The 20228-nt window shown below is 34.5% G+C and overlaps 1 long non-coding RNA gene across 2 annotated transcripts; it reads left to right on the top strand.

Moving 5' to 3' along the window:
* Positions 1-1267: 1267 nt before the first annotated feature.
* LOC139081687 (uncharacterized) lies at positions 1268-18452 on the top strand. 2 transcript variants are annotated; one of them, XR_011536896.1, is made up of 5 exons: positions 1268-1408; positions 9765-9836; positions 12115-12193; positions 15251-15763; positions 15797-18452. It is a non-coding gene; the product is annotated as an uncharacterized lncRNA (long non-coding RNA). The 2 variants fall into 2 exon arrangements; XR_011536897.1 differs by lacking the exon at positions 9765-9836 and having other exon boundaries at positions 1270-1408.
* The last annotated feature ends 1776 nt before the right edge of the window (positions 18453-20228 follow it).

The following is a 20228-nucleotide window of genomic DNA, read 5'->3' as shown; positions in this document are numbered from 1 at the left end:
CTGTGAGCTCTCTTTATGTTCCTGTCTACTCTTTACTTAAGATAGCTTGAAGCATCCATATAACCAGGAAACTAAAGTCTGTAAGAGAACAATGAACACACACAAGTAGGCTATTACTCCAGATCCTCCTTGATTTTTCCTAACTTACTCCTGCTTTAGTGGAGTTATTCAGATGGTTTCAAATCTAAACTTCAACTTTTTCCTCTATGGTGTTGCATTTGGATTAAGACAATCAGCTTTTTTCTTCTCGTAGATGGCCTCGAATCATTTGGCTACAATAGCTATCTTTTGGGACTCTTCTTCCAGTCATGGCCACATTCTTCTTGCAGATGAGCTGGTGGGTTACCACAATACTGTCTGCTGACTGGTGCCTTTTATTTGATATCTCAGGGCTTATGATACTCCAGAGTGCATCCACCATGTCACAGAAAAATCCTGAAGGACAAGGATTTCTCAGGCCCTTTACTCTTCTAGATGCTTAGTGCTCTTCCAGATTTTTCAAAGCTTCAATACTGTCATAATACGTGATCATCACTGATTTGTATTTATCCATGAATAATGCAGAAAGCATAAATAATCACGATTTTAATCATTGAGATAATGCACCCTAGGCATAGTCAAAAGGGCAATGAGTGCCAAACTCCTTTGACATATTTGAGTAAGGATTTATATATTCATAATCACCATCTACGTCTGTCAAGCTTCCAGTTTGCCAGTTATTAATAATTGGATGAATGCTGATGTACCGTTTAAACAAAAGCAATTTCCTAGAAGACCCTCCCCATTCCAGGAGATGCAGTGAGGTACTAGCAGTGATATATGCCTCTACTAATATCTCCTCTGTCCACTGCTGCTCTAACAGGAAAGCAGGAGAAGAGGCTGGGTGACTCAGTTTTCTCACGTGATGTATTAAGCCTCATTCCAGGCCACAGGTTTCTAACGACCCACATGTAAGTCAGCTGAATAAGAAAATTCTTATGTTCACACTCCTTTCAGCCACTGATATTTTTAAGTCAAAAAAGCAAAGATGGAGCACTTAACTATCATTTCTTCTTGTGGCTAAGATTACTGTTTACAAACGGGAAATGTTCAATTTCTCTGACTACTGAAACAGAAAGTTACAAAGTTTGACAGGTGGAGCTTCAAAATTGTTTCATAAATACGTAACTTGTTTCTCCTTAGAAGTTAGCAGAGGGTGACAGGGACATCAGCAAGTGAGTTTTTCAGTGACTCTAACTAGTGCCATTTTTCCTTATCTTTCAGCATACTTCATCTTCTCAATTCTTCACGAGATTATAACATCCTGAAGTTCAGTCTTTGCAGAGTTTTTTCTGACATATCTTTTTATTCAGGCAAGACAATGATACCTGCATTTCTGAAGACTGCTGTGGAAGAAGTATCCAGTGAGGTGAGATCTGTGGGAACTTCTCTAGAGAAAGAGCTGGGTACCTAGTTGTTAACACAAGACGACAGTGGAGAATGAATTATGGGATTGTCTGGGAGAATAAGGGCTGTATCAACAATATTCAGAAAACTGAAAACTAAAGTAGCTTGATTCTAATCCTTTACCCATCAACATTGAAAATAGACATCTTTTATTCCACCACAACTTAGGCCTGAACAAAGGGAAATGCATGTTGACTATGATGAGTTTTAAAATTCATTCTCACATGTCTATCAGCATAAATTGATATCTGGAGGAAGGCTTGTTTTCTTACCTGGAGGATGAGTGGGAAACGTGGTGACTGGTGTCAGGCCTGGGTAAAAGACAAGAGGGTAGCATGAGAAAATTATCATGAAATAATATTAAGTAAAAAATAAAGCAGGATGTAAAGCTATATTACATGATATTTATGGTATTATCCCAATTTTAGAATATGCACAGGAGATAATCTCTCAATTCCCCAACACAATGGCACAAAAATATGGCTTCTTTGCTTTTTCATGAGTCAGTTTAATTTTATTTTATGTTTCATTCTAAAGAGTCACAGGCATTTATTTCAATCCTTTCCAGTTGGTCCATTCTTTATTCAGTCGTGGATAACTTTTTTTGGTACCAAGATACAAAGAAGAGGCGGGAAGAGTCACTTAAATGTATTACATTCATTTGGGGGTATATTTTGGGTTTTTTATGACCTGGCACATGATGAATATTTTCTAGTTATTTCATGTGTACTTGAAGAGTTTATAAATATTTAATTCATAATCCTGTGAGTCAGATAAAATTTCTTAAGCTTGTTGATTGCTAGTCAAATCTTCTAAATTTAAATCTTAATTTGTTTTACATTTTCCTTTCAGCAATTGAGAGAGAGATGGTGAAATCTCAAACTCTAATGGAGATTTTGTCAATTTCTCATTATAGTTTTGATTTCTAACATATATTTTTATAAATAGTTTGCATATATATACAAGTAGACATATATTTTGTGTGTATATTTGTAAATAAAGAAAAATGTATTATATGTTACCATATCAAGTAATATAAATAACAAATTACATATATATTTTTTATTATGTAAATACATAATTTAAATTGTATTTTCTTGGGAGCTGAATATCTTGTCACTAGGTAGTGAAGCTCTATCTGTCCTGATACATTTTTTCTAAAAATCTTTTTTAAGCTACACTGTTATATCTAAACTGACTTTCTTTACATTAGGGTTTAGATAAGATCACTTTTTCCAACTTTTTTTTAAGTGACTTTATACTTTGTGTATATTTTATCAGCCACATATAGCTGGGTTTATTTTTAACCCAAATTGAAAGAATTTGTGTCTTAGCTGGTGAGTTTAGTCCATTTATGTACATATCTTATGTATATTATTTAACTTGGTTCTCCCATCTTAGTTTATTTCAATTTGTAACACTTATTTGTGCTTTCTTCTTCTCCTTTCTTGCCAAATTTTTCTTTAAAAAATTTATCTATCTTTTCCTTAAAGACAAGTGCCTTAGCAAACTTTTATATCCTCTGGTCCCCCAACCTCCAACCCTACTATGTTGATAAATTCGCTGTTTTCTTCTCTTTGGTTCTGGCTTTACTTATTTTTGTAAGACCCCCTAATGAAGGTATTTGTTCAGTCCTGTTTCCCTTTTGGCCTCCAACATTTCTTAGATTTATTTCTTTTCTCACTGAATAATTCTTCCCGAAGAGTTGTTGATCTGAATCTATGTGTTGCAAAACTCCTGGAGCTTATAGTATGAAAACAGTTATATTTTGTTTAATTGTGGTAAAATATATCTAACATAAAATTTACCATCTTAACAATTTTTAAGTATACGGTTCAGTAGTGTTAAGTACATTTACAGTGTTGTGCAACCAATTGCCAGACCTTTTTCCATCTTGCAGAACTGAAACTGTATACCCACTAAACAGTAATTTCCCCATTCCTTCTCCTCCAAGGCCCCGGCAAACCCCAGAAACAGTATTTTCTGTCTCTATGAATTTGGATACTCTAGGTACCTCATGTAAGTGTAATCATACAGTATTTTTCTTTTTGTGACTAACTTGTTTCACTTAGCACAATGTTCTCGAAGTTCATCCATGTTGTAGTGTATGTCAGAATTTCTTTTCTTTGGAAGGTGGAATAATATTCCATTGTGTGTATATATCATTTATTTATAATGATAAATATTCATTTATTTATTGGCGGCCACTTGTATTTCTTCAACCTTTTGGCTGTTGTGAATAATGCTGCAGTGAACATGGATGTGTAAATATTTTTTTGAGATGCTACTTTCACTTCTTTGGGATATATACCTAGAAGTGGAATTACCGTATCATAATAATTCTATTTTCTTTTTTTTTTTTTGAGGAATCTCCATATCATTTTCCATAGCAGCTGGAACATTTTACATTCCCACCAACAATGCACTAGTCTTCTGATTTCTCCCCTAACACTTGCCATTTTCTGGTTTTGTAATAGTGTACATCCTAGTGGATGTAATGTTGTATACCACTGTGTTTTGATTTGAATTTCTTTAATGATTATTGAGTCTCATGTCCTTACTGTCCATTGGTATAACATCTTTGAATAACTGTCCACTCAAGTTCTTTGCCCACTTTTTAATTAGAGTACTTGTTTTTTTCCATTGGGTCGTATGAGTTCTTTATATATTTCAGATATTAGTCCTTCAGATATACAACTTGCAAATACTGTTTTTCATTTCATAGGTTTCCTTTCCATTTCATTGATTGTGTACTTTGATGCACAGAAGCTTTTAATTTTGATGTAGTCCAATTCATCTAGTTTTTATTTTCCTGAATGTGCACTGGGTGTCATATCAAAGAAATAATTGCCAAATCCAATGTCATGAAGTTTTTCTTTGATATTTTCTTCTGAAAGTTTTACAGTTTTAGATCTTATGTTTAAATCTGTGATCCATTTGAGTTAATTTTTGTATATGGTGTAGGTAATTGTCCAATTTCATTCTGTTGCATGTGACTATCCTGATTGCCCAACACCATTTTTCAAAAGACTGTTCTTTCCCAATTAAATGGACTTGACATCTGGGTCAAAGACATTCTACCAGATATATGAGGGTTTATTTCTATGTTCTCTATTCTATTGCATTGGTGTCTTTTATGTCTGTCTTTATGCAAGTACCACATTGTTTTGATTGAAATCAGGAAGTGTGAGACCTCCAAATTTGTTCTTCTTTATCATGAATGTTTTGGCTATTTGGAATCTTTGAGATTCTATACAAATTTTAGGATGTATTTTCCTATATCTGTAAAAAAAATGTCATTGGGATTTTGAGAGGGATTGCATTGAATCTGAAGATCACTTTGGGTAGTATTGGCACATTGACAATATTAACTCTTCCAATGCATGAACATAGGATGACTTTTCGTGTACTTCTGTCTTCTTTAGTTACTTTCATCAACATATTGTAATTTTCATGTACCATTCTTTTGCTTTCTTGATTAAATTTATTCCTGAGTATTTCATTTTGTTCAAAATTCCATTGCAAATGGGATTGTTTCTTAATTTCCTTTTTAGTATGTAAAAATGGAACTGATTTGTGTGTGTTGACTTTTTGTCCTGCAACTTTGCTGAATTTATTTATTAGTTGTAATAGTGGAAACTTTAGGGTGTTCTTCATATTGGATCATATTGTTTTGAGTTGATTTTTGTGTATCATGTAAGGTAGAGGTCCAATTATGTTTTTTTTGCATGGATATTTAGTCTCCGCAATACCATTTGTGGAAGAGACCTTGCTTTATCCATTGTGTATTCTTTACACCTTTGTCAAAGATCAGTTGACTGCATATTTGTGGGTTTATTTCTGGATTCTCTATTCTGTTCCATTTGTTTGATGGTCTGTTGTTATCACAGTGTTGTACTGTTTTAATCACTATAGCTTTGTAATATTTTTTGAAATCAAGCAGTATGATGCTTCCAGTTTTGTGGGGTTTTTTTCCAAATTGCTTTGGCTATTCTGAGCCTTTTGAGGTTTTATACAAATTTTAGGATTTTTTTTTTCAATTCTGTAGAAGATGCCATTGGAATTTTGATAGAGATATTGTTGAATCTGTAGATAGTGTTGGGTAGTAGGGACATTTTAACAATATTAGGCCTTTCAGTCCATGAATATGAAACGTCTTTCCATGTATTTGTTTCCCCTTTAATTTCTTTCTTCAATGTTTTTCAGTGTACAAGTCTTTTGTGCACTTGGTTAAATTTATTCCTAAGTGTTTTATTCTTTTTGATGCTATTGCACTCATTGTTTTCCTAATTTCCTTTTTGGATGTTTCGTCGTTAGTGTATAAGAAAAACAACTGATATTTGTATGTTGAGTTTGTATCCAGCAACATTACTGAATTTGTTTATTACTGCCAACAAGTTTTTTTGGTGGCGTCTTTAAAGTTTCCTGCACATAGGATCATGATGTCTGCAAACACAGATAATATTGCATCTTTCTTTCCAATATGCATGTTTTTTTCTTTTTTCTTCTTTTTACCTATTTGCTCTGGCTACAGCTCCAGTAATATGTTGAACAGAAATGGTAAGAGTGGGCATCCTTGTCTTGTTCTTGAACTTAGAGAAATGCTTTCAGTTTTTTTACAATTGACTATAACGTTGGCTGTGGGATTGTCAAATATAACCTTTATTGAAGTAGTTTCATACTATATCCAATTTGTTGAGAGTTTTTATCATGAAAGGGTATTGAATTTTGACAAATGTTTTTACTGCATTTATTGAGATGATAATGTGATTTTTATCCTTTATTCTGTTAATATGGCTTATCGCATTTATTGATTTTCATATGATGAACTATCCTTTCATTCCTGGCATAAATCCAACTTGGTCATGGCATATGATCCTTTTAATGTGATATTGCATTCTGTTTATTAGTATATTATTGAGAATTTTAGCATCAACATTCATCAGAGATATTGGTCTGCTATTTTCTTTTCTGGTAGTGTCTCTGTCAGGTTTTGTATCAAGGTAATTCTGGCCTCACAAAGAGTTTGAAGCCTTCCTTCTTCTGTATTCTTTTGGAAGAGTTTGAGGTAGATTGTTGTCAATTATTCTTTAAATGGTAGATTTCACTAGTAAAATCATCCTATCCTGGACTTTTCTTTGTTGAGAAATTTTTGATTTCTAATTCAATTTTATCTATTGTTGGTCTGTTGAGATTTTCTATTTCTTCATGATTCAGTCTGGAAAGGTTATGTAGTTCCAGGAATTTATCCATTTCATCTAGATTATCCATTTTGTTGGTATACAGTTGTTCATAGTAGCCTCTTATAATCCTTTTTATTCCTGTGATATCAGTTGTAATAGCCCTCTTTCATCACTGATTTTATTTATTGGTGTCTTTTCTCCATTTTACTTACTTTGTCTAGCTAAAGATTTGCCAATTTTGTTTATCGTTTAAGAAATGCTTATTTTCATTGATTTTTCTCTATTATTTTCTAATCTCTATTTTGTTTATCTCTACTCTAATTTTTATTTCTTCCCTTCTGCTAGCTTTGAGTTTATTCTTCTTTTTCTAGTTCTTTGAAGTGTAAAGTTAAGTTGTTGATTTGAAATCTTTCTTCTTTGTAAATGTAAGGGTTTGCAGCTATAATTTTTCCTCTCAGCATTGTTTTCACTGCATCTGGTGAAATGACATTATGTGCTTTCATTTCTCTAAAGATATTTTGTAATTTTCCTTATGATTTCTTTTTGATCCATTGGTTGTTTAAGAATGTGCTGTTTAGGGGCCGGCCGGTGGTGTAGTAGTTAAGTTCACACGCTCTGCTTCATTCGCCCAGGGTTCACAGGTTTGGATCCCAGGTGAAGACCTACACACCACTTGTCAAGCGACGATCTGGTGGCATGCCACATACAAAAAATAGGGGAAGATTGGCACAGATGTAAACTCAGTAACAATCTTCCTCAAGCGAAAGAGAAGAAAACTGGCAGCAGATGTTAGCAAGGGCCGATCTTCCCCACCAAAAATAAATTATTTAATTAATTAACAAGAGTGTGCTGTTTAAATTCCACATGGTCATGAATTTTCCAGTTTTCTTTCTGCTACTGATTTCTAATTTTATTCCATTTTGATTGGAAAAGATACTTTACATGATTCAAACTTTTAAAATGTATTAATGCTTGATTTGTGGTCTAACTTATGATGTATTCTGGATAATGTTCCAGGTGCACTTGAGAAAAATATGTATTTTGCTATTGTTTGGTGGAGTGTTCTGTATGTATTTCTTAGGTCTAATTTTCAAGATCTCTATTTTCTTATTGATCTTCTTTCTGGTAGCTTATTTCATTATTGAAAATTGTGTACCAAAGTCTGCTACTGTTATTGTAGAGCTGTCTCCTTCTCCCTTCAATGCTGTCAATGTTTGCTTCCTATATATAGGAGTTCTGTTGTTTGGAGCATATATGTTTATAATTGTTATATGTTCTTGGTAAATTGACCCTTTTATCATTATACAACATCCTCCTTTTTCTCTTATAACAGCTTTCATTTTAAACTTCATTTTGTCTGATATAGCCACCTCTGCTTTCTTTTGGTTATTGTTTGTATGGAATATCTTTTTCCATTCTTTGTTTGCAACCTAAATTGGGTCTCTTATAGACAGCATTTAGTTGGATCCTGGTTTTTTTTTCATTCTACCAATAATATTTTTTGATTGTTTAATCCATTTTATTCCACCAATTAGTTTAATCTATTTATATTTAAAGTAATTAATGATATGGAAAAACTTACAATTGCTAGTTTATTTGTTTTCTATATGTCTTAAAGCTTTTTTGTACCTCATTTCCTCCCATATCACCATCCTTTGTGTTTAGATGATTTTTTGTAGTGATATATTTTGATTCTTTTCCCATTTCTTTTTGTATATATTCAATAGTTATTTTGTGGTTGCCATGGGGATTACAGGAAACATCTCAAAGTTATAGCAATCTACTTTCAACTGATAACAACTTAACTTCAATCACATACAAAAATTTTACTCCTTTAGAGCTCTAACTCACTCATATTTTGTTATTGATGTCACAAATTATATCCTAACATACTGTGTCTACATTAATATAGTTTATAATTTTTATGTTTCCACCTTTTAAGTCCTACAAAATAATAAAAAATAGAGCTATAGATCAAGTTGTTATAGTATAGTTTTTATGTTTGTCCATATATTTATCTGTGGCTGAGAACTTTATATTTTTATATGGTTCCAGTTACCATCTAGTATCCTTTGCTTCAACTTGAAGGACTCCCTTTAGCTTTTTACGTAGGGCAGGTCTAGTTATAATAAGTTCCTTCAGCTTACGTTTATCTAGTAATACTTTGATTTCTCCCACATTTATGAAAGACAAATTTGCAAGATATAGTAAACTTAGTTGACAGGTTTTTTTCCACACCTTTAATATATCATTCCACTACCTTCTGGTCTGCAAGGTTTATGTTGAGAAAGCTGCTGATAATCTTATTGAGGCTCTCCTGTAAGTGATGAGTTGCCTTTTGCTTGTTGCTTTCAAGATTCTTTCTTTGTCTTTGGCATTTTTTTAATTCATATATATTTGCATATAACATTATACTAGTTTCAGATGTACAGCATAATGATTTGATATTTGTAAACACTGCAAAATGATCACCACAATAAGTCTAGTTATCAGCCATCATCAGGTAAATTTACAAGTATTTTTTCTTGTGATGTGAACTTTAAGATTTACTCTCTTGGCAACTTTGACTTTTGATAGTTTGCTTATAATATGTCTTGGTGTATGTCCCCTTGGGTTTATCTTATGTGGAGCTTGTTAAGCTTCTTGTATTTGTATACCCATGTCGTTCCTCAAATTTGGGAAGTTTTCAGTCAATATTTCTTCAAAAAAATCTCTCTACTCCTTTCTCTTTCTCTTCTCCTTTTTGAATTGCCATAATGTTGGCAGTTCAAAATTGACCTGCTTGATGATATCCTATAAGTCTCTTGGGGTCTGTTCACTTTCCCTAATTCTTTTTTCTTTTTGCTTCTCAGTCTTGATAATTTAATATAACTTGTCTTCAAGTTCACTGATTCTACTTCCTGTTCATGTGTGCTATTGTACCTCTCTGACAATTTTTCAACTCAATTTTGTGTTTTTCAGCTCTAGAAATTTTGTTTGATTCTTTTTAACAATTTCTATCTCTTTTATAATTTCTCTTTATAATTTCTATAAGTTCTTTTTTATATTTCTAACAATACAGCTGTTGATATTCTCATTTTGTTCATTTATCCTTTTCCTATTTTCATTTAATTGTCTATCCATTTTCTCCTTTAGCTCACTGGTTATATTTAAGACAGCTGTTTTAAGGTCTTTTTAAAATAACTCTGAGGCCCGTGTATCTTTAGGGTAAGTTTCTGGAGATTTATTTTTTTCCTTTGATTGAGCCATGTTTTCCTGTTTCATTGTATGCCTTATGATCTTTTTTGAAAATTGGACATCTGAAAAGACAATCACTTCCCCTAGTTTTTGTGTATTGCCGCAAGGTAGGGGAAGATCTTCATTATTCAGCTTAATGTGAAGATTCAAGATATTCAAGGCCAATTTAAGACATATGTTTTCCCTGGGCTTGTGCATGTGCTTTCCTTCCAATTCTCTCTCAAACAAAGCTGGTTTTAAATGTCTTTATTTCCCCAAGACTCTCACTCAGGTTGAATGATATATTATATTCCTTTGTCCATGATGTCTTGCCCCCTGGTGCCTGTGGGTCTGTAGTCCTCATGTAGCTCTCATGTGCTGGGGCACCCACCATTGCTTTTAGTGACCTCAACTCTGATATCCAAACTATGCTACCATCCTCATCATATTCCAAATCAGATGAGACAGAAACAAATTCCTTGAGGATCCCCTACACAAGCCAGAATACTGAAGGTGTTTCACTCTTTTCCTTTCATTTCGAGGGAGTAACTAGGAATTGGACAGCTTCTTCCTGACCATGCAGCACCACAGTGGGGAAGGGATGGGGCAAGAATAGGCAAAAGTACCCTGAAATTGCAGTAAGTCTTTGTTGGCCAATGATTTAAAACTGACTACAAAAACTCAAAAAAAAAAAAAAAACCGTAGTAAAATTAAGATTACTGACGTGGTGGCAGTAAAGTTCCAAGGAGCCACTTGTGCTGACAAACTAATAGAATCATTCAAAGACAAAGACTTAGGAGAACTTAAAAGCCTTGTTAAAAATCCTTAAAATTGAAAAGTGAAAGGTAATGAGGAAGAAATCCTCACTCTCACTGTCTCTGCACCATCCTCAACCTTGACTAGAACCCTGACTTGGTCATAGGTGATACATCCCTTTCCCAATTTGCTGCTCAGTATCCATTGCAATGGTGGTACTTCAGATGCAAATAAGCTGACAATTTCAGGCATCCTCTTTCTTATAATGGGTATTGATGTGTGTTGGAGGGTGTATTTGGGGTGAGGATAAAGAATGAAAGACAGAAGGATTTGATGAGAGGCTGAGACTTCCAGTACATTAGAAATGCTAGAAAATGACAAAATAATAACTTAAGAATTGTGGTTTACTTAAAAATATTTGCATTTGACCACTTAAAGTGCCTGTTCTATTAAGACTATTTGCTCTGTGAACATCATCCCCTCTAGTAACAAAGAAATAGCAGTAGTTAACATAAAACCTACCTCTCAGAGGTGTAAAGAACTTACCCTCTTATAAAATCACTGGGCAAAAACAAAATTTTTCAAAATTCAAAGGATACTATTGCCATTTTGTCACCTCACAAATCCATATCATATTTTCTTTCACTGGTTTCTGTAATTTTAACAGATCTTTTAAAGTACATGACCAACCAGTCAACATCAAGAAAATCTTAGACTTTTTTTCAAAGGAAATGATAGGGGAACGGAGTTGGGAGAGAGTTTGACTGAGGTACATGGGATCCAGAAGATGAGAAGGACATGCTCACTGCACAGGAATGAGTACAAAAACTACTGAGGCAGCATGCATGTGTTGTTACTATCCGTCCCCTTGCACCAGGCTGGCTAACGCTGTAGAGTAGGAAAAAGCATACCCAGACCCCCATACATTCAATACTAGTCATATGATCTAACCAGTCAGTGCTGTCTCCTCTTATTCATTTATTCATGAAAAGATTATTGAACAACAGAGAAATATTGAACTGCACAGTATGAGGAAAATAAGGTAATTTAATCCTCCAACTTACAAACCGAAAAATAAAAAGTCACAGAGAATTTTACTGATATATCCATGTCCAAATTCAGGGTACTAGTTAGTATAATGCATTCAATTTCTACCTCTCCTCCCCACCAAAATTTACAAACTGCTATGAACTCTATTAACATTTTACCTGATTGACTGCTACATAATTCCATTATATCTGTCTTCTAGGATAACTCCTTAATTTTGCCTCCATTATTTTCTTACACTCTCTTTAAGTGATCATGCTTATAAATGCAACTATAGAATTGATCAGTAATAGCTGAGGCATGTGAAAGACTATAGAGTGTGTGTTCAGTGAGCTATTCAATGGGGACAAGTGAATGAGAAAGGTTGAAAAAGAATTAGTGAGTTATAGAAGTTTGCTTTTTATAAAATTCCTTATGATCTACTGAAAGAATAATTGTAATGGATATTCTTTTATTTCTGTATAAGGCTCAAGCCAAAGAAATCCACCAAAGATTTCTGCTTCCTCTATACCCAGATGCTTTAAGTAATCTCAACTGCACTGAAGGTGAGATCAGAAGAAACAGAAAGATAATTCATTGTTCTAGAATTACCAGACAGAAAAACGCTTAGAGTAGAAAAGGCTTAAGAAAAGCAGGGTAATAAAAGGAGGGCCTTCTTAGATGACCTAGGCCAAGCTACATGTGTATCTCTACCTGCTGATACTATTACACATATGGTATTTACTCCATCAGAAGACTCTTTCTCACACATATGGCAGTTACTAACATGCTCTCAGAAACCGGATGTTAATCTTTTACAGAAAAGAGTGAATAAGAAGAATACAAGTTATGAGACACAGGATAACACAGGAAGGATGGATGTAGCGGGGATTGGAAAATCACACAATATCAAGTTCGAGGAAGGAGATGAACACCCCCTTTCTTCTTTCAACTGAGAACAACAGATCAGAAGCTGAAACTGACATGTAGAAATCACAGTTTCATTGAAGTGGGAATTGGTTAGAGGATCATTTGTTTGACGAAGAGGCAAATAATTTTGTTTAGGTTTTTAGAGCACCAGATCCTGTTTTCTTACACAGAGAGTTCAGCAGGTGGGAGGAGAACACAAACAATGCCCTTGCATTCATTTGTAAGTGGAGGATTGTTAAAAGGACATTAAGGAAATGGCATACATATAGGTTTTGAAAGGATATGATATTTGTGCTAATTGATTAAAAGGTTTCTATAAATTAGCAGGGTAAGGAAATAATTTAATATAGTGGTCAAGAGCAGGATTTTGATTAGGACAAACTTGATTTGAATCTTGGCTTCAGCACTCACTAGTTGCCTGATATTGGAGAAAAGTTTAATTAGTCCTCTAAAATGGTAAAAATCTCTACATCATAGGGTTGGCTTAAAAGTTAATGAGACACTATTTCCACGTTACTTATCTCACTGCCCTTACACATAGTAAGAAATTAATCTGCATTATGTATCATTTTTCTTAACAAGGTAAAGACATTGGAAAGAGTTCTAAGCAAAGGAAATGACACATGCAAATATCCCAAATAGTATAAAGAGTTTCATACAACTGAAATTCAGTAATGTGGAAAGAGGAGACCAGAGGGTTAAAAAAAAGTGACAGACATGTAGCCTTTTGTCTGAAATAAAGAAATGAAAATTCGTTGTGAAAATAAGTAACAAGAGATTTTCTGCAGAAGAATGCTTGATCACTTTAACAATTTAGCAAAAAATATCCTGGTAAATATCTAGAGCAATGCATTAGAGAGTGATTAGGTTTGGAGGAAGAGAGATTGACTGGAAACAGCAGGCTGCTGGATGCAGTGATTTCCTAACAAAAGAGAGCTGACGGTTAAATATTCAGGAATTATACGAGCTGTTTGTTAAATCTTTGGCAGATTGAAATCAGCCATGGTGGAATTAGTTATAACATAAAAATGTGCAAATCCTAGAAATCAGGACTTTTTAAAGTTGCAGAGCTAGTTTACCAGGACACCAATTTTAGAAATCTACTTACGAAGGGGAAACACTAGGAGGGCTTGGATTAATAGCAGAGAAAATGGACTTTTTGAAGGTTGAGACTCATGATTTTGTGACTAATTAACTGACGATGGTAAAGAGAAAGAGGATTCAAGGAACATTCAAGGATGATTCAAGAATATTATATATGCAACTGCATGAATGGTGTTACTATTCACTAAGGTTGAAAATGCAGAAGAACGTGATCCAGGGAATGAAAATGTGTTCTTTCTTGGGCAGGATGAATTTGAAGTGTCTATTAGATATCCAAGAAATATCTACACATCAATATGGATATTTGTAGATCTGGAATAAAAAAGTAATTTGTGCTAGAGATGTATGTATTTTTCAGTTCAGAGATAATTGTTTAAGTTATGAGTTTGGATGATATTCCTTGAAGGAAATAACCATATAATAACGTTTACATTTATACCAATAGAAAACACTGAGCACTCACTATATACTAGGAAATATTCCAAGTATTGTAAGTATTTTAGCTTAACTAATCCTTACAAGAGACAATAATGAAGATATGATCATCATTCCTATTTCATAGATATAGATACTGATGCTTATAATTTTCACAACCAGTAAGTGGTGGAACTGAGGTTTCAACCCAGACTGGCTGGCTCCAGAATGTAGATTCTTAGGCAAGATGAATGAGAAGATCAGACAGATGAGGGTAAAGCTATGGAAAAGATGAATGTGTATTTGGGAGTGGCCAGAGGTGAAAGGCTTCTACCATGAGAATGAAAAGAAATGAACAGAGTTTTCAAAGGAAAACTGAAATATGTATAATAAGCATCAAAAAGAAGTTTAGCGAGGAGGAGTGTCGACTCTTCATACCAGACAAATTATAAAAGGAGTCCCAGAGTCTTGGAATAAACTTCATCTAAGAGCACACGGTGCCCGTCCTTTGCTGAAATGCGCATCCTGGCCAACAGGGAAAAGTTGTGGTTGACTCTAAATGGCATCACACTGTCTCTCTCATACCCCAAAAACCACACAACACAGAGGCCTGCTATGGGTTTATTGATAACACTAATCAAAGCTAAATTTAAATACAAATGATTCAAATGAAAATACTAACATAATCAGGCACACAGACATGCATATGCACACAATTTATTCTACTTCTCGAATTCCCTCAACAATCCTTGTACTCTAATCTAAGAACAGTGGTTGCACCATGAAAAACTTTTATCTACTGTAACCCCTCCCAACATGCTGCCTAACTAGGACCTCCCACAATGCCTTGCATTTAATAAGCCTTTGAATAAGCCATTCTCTCTCTCCTGTGGTTTTCTCTCACTTCTTTCGTGGAACTCCTACTCTGTTCAAATGTGAAAATGAGAAAATATTTCTTTACAGGCTCCAGACCATGATCATGGGGAAAAACTCAAAAGGTGGTAATGTAGTAAAAGAGATTGGTAAGAAAGAAAGAATAGCCTCAGAGAGGGTTCAAGTGGGAATGATTGGCCCTTAGATAAGTGAGACACTGTGGGAAAAGGGAGAAATATAAGCAGAGCCTCATGTCAATTGCTAGAATCTCATTACGTCTTTTTTTTAATCTCTCCTCCAAGGTTATCAAGACCAGAAAAGCAAGAAAAGAGTAGTCACTTTTAATTTAAATCTGGAAGGTGAAGTGAAGAACCCTCCTATCAATCAATTAAGTGATGTTGACATTGATTTTGTAAAAGCTGAGATTTTCATTTCAACAATAGATTCAGTAGAAATACCCCACAATATATGTGTTTTATATCTGAGTTGTAGATTAAGTGGCTTTCTTTTTAAAACATTTCTTCTTGTACTGTTCTGTATTTTTAAAAAATACTATAATTTGCATCTCTAACATCCATAAAGCAAATACATAAAATTTCTTTTTTAAAGGGCACTGTCTGCCAAAGTGTCAGATATGGCCTTTTTAATTCAGACGTGAGCTATTTGATGATGGTTGATTTGTGCATGTGAGGCACACCGGGTGGTACACACAGGGCCTCATCAACATGGGATCTACATTATGATTGTGATTTCCAGAAAACAAGGCTCTAACTATGGCTATGTCTAAGATTATGCGGGTTGGTTCCACAGCCTATGTTCAAATCAGTAAGCCCTCTGCCTGGGGGAAGTGTATTTGATACACAGAAAAGAATTCCTTTTTGTAACTGTATGCCCAGAAGGGGAACATTTGAATCACTGGTTTCTCTGGAGGAAGCACCATTAGTGATTTGCACAAAAATACCAATATATGCAAGGGTCTCCCCTATTCCCAGCTGTTGTGGAATATCTAGTCTCATTCATTTGATTTGTAGGTACATCTCATTATTCTCAAACTATATTTTCTTATTGTTACATTTTTAATGTGTGGATTTCAGACCAACGTTACTTAAGTAGGGACATGCATTGAGCAAAAAGTAATGAATAGTAAATTAAATCTACTCTAAGTGGATTAAATCTATTCTAAGCGACAGTAAATATCATCTAAAGAAATTAAATATCTAAAATCAATATTTAAAATATAACTGTTGACTTCTGTTTCTGATGATTACGGAGTGGCCCGGCACTGTAAGCAACAACAAAACTCAATAAAGTAACATGAGGTGACAGTGTCCAGGCTTTGGACAATAGGCAGCATCAGCATAAATCCATGATAGAAGGCAACTCAGAAGGTGGGCTTTATAATCACCCCACATCGCTACCTAGGAGGATTTCCTGACTGCAGGCTAGTAAGCAGGTGTCAAATCAGAGCATGGCAGTCACACTGGGCCAAAGGGGTAAGAATCAGTTTTCTTGACACTGACTCTAAAGAGAAGGGAGAACACTGAGGGGGCCCCATTCGTTGGTGAGTCCTGGGTTGCACATATAGGAGGTGAGATAAAATGAAGCCTGCCACAGAACAGCTGCTACGGGGTTGAGAACAGAACAGAGGTACAAGAGAACAAACAGTGCTGGCAACGTTGGATGTTACTAGAATAGAGACACATCTCTAGCACCTGGGTATCAAACTAACAAAGCAGAGAGATTGAATATGAGGAGTAAACATCGTACAACAGACTAATGACAGCTCTAGACCCATCCTAACACAGCCTGGAACTAAGCCTCAACGTGATTCAGGAAAAAGATATGAGTCTGAGAGGTTTTTTCTAGCTTTATTTAGATATAACTGACGCATAACATCATGTAACTTTAGGTGTCCAATGGGATGATTCAATATATGTATATATTGTGAAATGATTGCCACAATAAGATTAGTTACCTCTAGTATCTCACATAATTATCTGTTTTTGTGTGTGTGATGAGAACATTTAAGATCCACTCTCTTAGAAACTTTCAAGTATGTAATACAGTATTATTAACCACAGTCACCAGGCTGCACGTTAGATCCTGAGAACTTATTCACTTTATACCTAGAAGTTTGTACCCTCTGACCAATATGTCCCCATCTCTCCTACCCACTACCCCTGGTAACCACCTATCTACTCTCTGTTTCTATGAGTTTGACTTTTAGATTCTACATATAAGTAACATCATACAGTATTTGTCTTCCTCTGTCTGACTTATTTCACTTAGCATGATGCCCTAAAGTTTCATCCATGTTGTTGCAAGTGGCAAGATTTCCTTCTCTTTTCATAGCTGAATAATAATCCACATACATTAGGTTATAAACCAACTCTTAGCAAATTTAAGAAGATTGAAATCATACCAAGTATGAGAATAGAAATCAATTACAAGAGAAAAAATAAAAAGCAGCCAGTAGAAATTCATGCTGGGATAGCCCAGTATTGTATTTAGCAAAGTCTTTAAGGCAACCCATAAATATTTGCAAAAATCTGAAATAAAATGTTCGCATAATTATAAGCAAATTCATCTGGATAAACGAACAGATAAGGAGACTCAAAGAGAACCAAATTGAAATTCTTAAACTGAAAAGTTTAACACCTGAAATGAAAAATTTATTGAGTTGTCTTAACAACAAAGTGAAGATTGGAAAAGAAAGAATAAGTAAATTCCTATACTGATCTGTTGAAATTATCTTACAGGAAGTGCAGAGAGAAAAAAGTTGAAGAAAGATTAACTCAACCTACAGAATAGTGGGATAATAGCAGCAAGCCTAATATATGTGTAATTAAGTCCCAGAAGAAGAGGAGAATACAAATGAAGCAGAAAAAATCTGAAGAAATAATGGGTGAAAATTACACAAATGTGTTGAAAAACATTGACTAAGAGATTCAGTCAACACTAAGTAGTCTAAATACAAAGAAAATGGTCAACATTGACTTCTACTTCGCCCCACACAGAAAAATACTAACTCAAGTGAGATCATAGAATTCAATAGAAAACTTAGGAGTATAATGCAATAAAATAGCACAGACAAGAAAATCTTTGTGAATCAGGAGTAGGCAAAGATTTCTTAGTCAGCAAATAAATAGCACGGAATGTAAAAACAAAGAATTGATGAACTGGACTTCCTCAAAATTAAAAACTTCAGCTCTTCAAAAGATACTTTTAAGAAAACCAAACAGGGGCCGGCCCGGTGGCACAGCGCTTAAGTTCACACGCTCCGCTTCTCAGCGGCCCGGGGTTCGCCGGTTCAGATCCCGGGTGTGGACATGGCACTGCTTGGCAAGCCGTGCTGTGGCAGGCATCCCACATATAAAGTAGAGGCACGGATGTTAGCTCAGGGCCAGGCTTCCTCAGCAAAAAGAGGAGGATTGGCAGTAGTTAGCTCAGGGCTAATCTTCCTCAAAAAAAAAAAGAAAAGAAAAAAGAAAACGAAGCAATAAACCCCACACTGGGAAAAGTTATTCTCAATACATATTGGACAAAAGGTTTGTATCCAGAAGAGATAAAGAACTCTTATAATTCAATAATAAGGTGGCAAATAACCCAATTAAAAAAATGAATACAATGTTTGAACAGACATTTCACAGAAGATACACAGATAGTAAATAAGCACATAAAAAACCTTCAACCTCTTTGGTTATCAGGGAAATACAGATGAAAATCATAGAGATACGATTTCTGATTCACAAGGATGGTTAAAATCATAAAACGTGTTAGCAAAGACGTGGAGCAATGGAAACACTCATATTTTGCTATTAGTAATGTCAAATGATACAACTACTTTAGAAAAAGTTTAACAATTTGTTATAATTTTAAACATACAATCACAATATCACGAAGTATTCTACTCCTAGATACCCAGAGAAATGAAAACATATATTTACCATAATCTTATACAAGAACGTTCATATCAACTGTATTCATAATAGTCAAAATCTGGAAACAATACAAAATAAATAAACTGTAATATACTCATGCAATGGAATACTACTGAATAATAGAAAAGAACAAATTATTCATATACACGACATGGATAAATCTCAGAAAGCTTTTGTCGAGCGAAAGAGACCAGAGACATAGGAAAATTTTGTTGATCTTTAAAACGAAACAAAAACAGCTTCTGATTTCATTGATTTTTCTGCTTGGGCCTTCTTCAATTTTTTTTGCATTCTTCATTATTTTCATCCTTCTATTTATTTTGAGTTTAGTTGCTGGAGGTTTTTGGTTTTTCAGCTTTTTACAGAAGAAGCTTAAACCATTTATTTTAGACCTTCTTAGTTTTTCCAATAGAAGTACTTAAAGCTATAGTTATATTTCTGAAACTGAATTAGCTGATCCTACAATGTTTAACATATTTTATTCTCATTATAATTTAGTCAAAATATCTCCTAATTTCCCTTGTGATTTTACACATTATTGAGAAGTCTGTTAATTTCTGAACATGTGTGAATTTTTTAGATTTTTTTTTAGTATTGTCTAATTTAATTTCACAGTGGTCAGAAAACTTACTTTGTATGATGTGATTGTTTTTAAATTTGAAGAGTTTTTTTTATTACCTGGTATATTCTCTACCTTGGTGAATGATGTGTGTGCACTTGACAAAATTATTTCTGCAGTTGTTGGTTGAAGTGTTCTTAAACATCAGTTAGGTCCAGCTGGCTGATAGTTTTTGTTCAATTCTTCTGTCATCGTTGATTTTGTTTTTTGAGGAAGCTTAGGCCTGAGCGATCATCTGCTGCCAATCCTCCTCTTTCTTTTTGCTAAGGAAGATTGGCCCTGGGCTAACATCTGTGCCATTCTTCCTCTACTTTATATGTGGGACGTCTGCCACAACATGTGTCTTGACAAGCGGTGCATAGGTCCACACCCAGAATCTGAACAGGCAAACCCCGGGCCACTGAAGAGGAGTGTGCAAACTTAACTGCTGCACCACCGGGCCAGTGCCCATCACTGATTTTTTATCTACTTGTTTTATCAATTACTGAGAGATGTTTGTTGAAATCTCCAACTATAAATGTGGGTTTATGTATTTCTCCTATCAGTTCTGCAGATTTTGCTTCCTGAATTTTTAAGGTCTGAAATTTGACACATATTCAGTTAGGTTTGGTATTTCTTTTTGATGACTTGAAATTTTTTTTTTATTCCTAGATATGTTATTCTTTTTCTTGAAATTATAGTTGGGATTGTATTCTTAATTCCTCTTTCTGCTACTTTGTT

Source organism: Equus przewalskii, unplaced genomic scaffold, assembly GCF_037783145.1.
Source record: "Equus przewalskii isolate Varuska unplaced genomic scaffold, EquPr2 ChrUn-6, whole genome shotgun sequence".
Taxonomy (NCBI): domain Eukaryota; kingdom Metazoa; phylum Chordata; class Mammalia; order Perissodactyla; family Equidae; genus Equus; species Equus przewalskii.
This window is presented reverse-complemented; position numbering and strand designations above follow the sequence as displayed.